General features: G+C 39.7%; 1 pseudogene; it reads right to left on the minus strand.

Annotated features, from left to right (window-relative positions):
* Positions 1–1948: 1948 nt before the first annotated feature.
* Positions 1949–2116, minus strand: LOC110595052 (annotated as a pseudogene).
* Positions 2117–2666: the final 550 nt, after the last annotated feature.

Raw genomic sequence — 2666 nt, forward strand, 5'->3', positions numbered from 1 at the left:
TTTGTATGATTCTACTTATATAAAATATCTAGAATAGGCAAATTCATAGAGACAGAAAGTAGATGAGAGGTTACCAGGGGCTGGAAGGAGGGAGAAATGGGAAGTTATTGTTTCTTGGGTATAGAACCTTCATTTGGAGTGATAAAAATTTGGAAACTAAATAGTGGTGATGGTTGTACAACATTGTGAATGTAATTGATGCCATTGAATTGTACACTTAAAAATGGTTAAGCTCAAGTTCGATGGCTCAGCCTGTAATACCAGCACTTTGGGAGGCCAAGGCGAGTGGATTGCCTGAGCCGGCGGGTTCTAGACCAGCAGGGGCAACTTGACGACACCCCCCCACCCTACAATAAATCAAAAAAAATTAGCTGGGCGTGGTAGCGCGAGCTTGTAGTTCCAGCTACTTAGAAGGCTGAGGCGGAAGGATTGCCAGAGCCCAGCAGGTCGACACGGGTGGCCATGAACGTGCCACTGCACTCCAGCCTGGGCGACGGAGTGAGACTTCAATGCAAAACAAAAAAGTTTTGTCAAATAGTGAATAAATCTTTGTATCTCATTAAGATTTTAATCTATATTGCACTGATTATTAATGAGCAGAGCATCTTTTCATATGTTTATTGACTGCTTATTTTTTGTGATGTGTCTGATTAAGTCTTTTTAAAATCTGTTTTTATTTTATTTTATTTTCGTTTATTTTTGAGTCTGAGACTCACTCTGTTGCTCAGGCTAGAGTGCCGTGGCATGATCACGGCTAACTGCAACCTTGATCTCCTGGGCTCAGGTGGTTCTTCCACCTCAACCTCCTGAGTAGCTGGCAAACCCCACCCCCATACCTAACTAATCTCTGTTTTTATTTTTATTTTTTTGTAGAGGCGAGGTCTCCTTATGTTTTCCAGGCTGGTCTAGAACTCCTGGGCTCAAGTGATCCTCCTTCTCAGCTTTCCGAAGTGCTGGGATTATAGGTGTGCGCCACCACGCTCAGCCTAAATCAGTTTTTAAAAATTGGGTGATCTATTATTTACTCTTTAATTTGTGGGGATTCTGTACATATCCTAGATTCTATTTCTTTATATGCTATGTGTATTGCAAATATTTTCTCTCCTTTGTGTCTTGTCTTTTCATTCTCTCTATAGTAGTGTATAAAAATTCTTAACTTTAATATAGTCATTCACTCACTTTTTTCCCTTTAAGATTAGTGTTGTTATGTAACTTGTTCAAGAAATCCTTCTTCCTAGGTCTTAAATATCTTCTTCTATATTCTCTTCTACCCTTATAGCTTTGCCTGAAATTGATTTGAAGTTTGGTGTGAGGTAGGGATTCATTTTAACTTTAAAAAAAATATGTGTATGAATATCCTATTTCTCAGCACTATTTATCAACAAACTCACCCTTTCTCAATTTCTCTGCAATGTCACCTTTCATATCAAGTGTTCATTTAAATGAATCTGTTTCCATGGGCCATTTGCCTCTATACCAATTCAATACTGTCTGTGTTCCTTCTGCTTTAACCTTCCAAGTAGCTGGGACTACAGGTGGGTGTGTACCACTATGCCAGGCTAATTTTTTTTTTTTTTTTTTTTTTTTAATAATTAATCAGTATTTTTATTATAGTTTTGTGGGGTACAGTTAAGGGTTAGGTGTACAATTACGTTTCATTCAGACACCCTGTTGATAAGAGGTGTTTTCCCAGCCCCAGACAGATATTTGCTACTGTTAATCCCCTCCCCCTCCCCCCCGGTTTTTTCATTGTTAAAGACAATTGTTTTGATCATAAATAAGTCAGTAGAGGTTCCCCCGTCCATAGAGGCCTCTGTGAAGGAAGAACCTATGCCATTCAACCAGTAGGCACTTGAACAATGAGCTATTTCTTACTCCATGGGAGCGCACACTTCTGTGTTGTTTCTATTCATTAATGCTTTCCAAATCCAGATGACTAAATAGTCCTTTATCTCCAAAGCAGGCTCAAAACAGTTGGTTCAGACATCCCAGAGTTTATACTCTTCTTAAACCCCAGATGAGTCATGAGAGGAATGAAGCCTCAGAGGATGGTGAATTGGCTGCCCTTGCAGGCCCATGGCAGCCTCTGCTTGGCCTCTTTGCTCAGCCTCACCATGGTGACTGCCAGGCAGCACGGTAAGCGATAGATACTTTTTAATATCCCTTGTAGTAAGATCTGTGATATGAAAATCCTAGCTCCTGGACATATGATATGATCCCATCCTATTCTCCAGTCCTCTTTTTATTTTACTTTATTTTATTTTTGAGTTGGGCTCTTACTCTGTCACCAAGGCTGGAGTGCAGTGGCTCAAGCGACTCTTCTGCCTCAACCTCCCGAGTAACTGAGGCTACAGCCACATGCCACTGAAGTATTTAAAGTGTTTTTGCTGTATTTTATGAAATGTTTAAAGGGTTTGCAGTGTATTAGATAAAACCTAAATTTGTATTTAAAATGTAAAACTCCATTTTGTGGCTTGTCTCCATGTTGTTAACTTGTTATTAAACTTCTGTGTGGCTGATGCAAGAATTTTAAAAAATTGCTCATAAACAACCCTCACAGCCCTGTACCCTACTCAGTGCTCTAACAGTTTCCCCCTTATCTAAGTATACTGTGTGTCCCCCTTATCTAAGTATACTGTGTGTTCCCTTATCTAAGTATAGTGTGC

Source organism: Carlito syrichta, unplaced genomic scaffold (assembly GCF_000164805.1).
Source record: "Carlito syrichta isolate Samal-C Ts95f unplaced genomic scaffold, Tarsius_syrichta-2.0.1 Scaffold237960, whole genome shotgun sequence".
Lineage (NCBI taxonomy): Eukaryota > Metazoa > Chordata > Mammalia > Primates > Tarsiidae > Carlito > Carlito syrichta.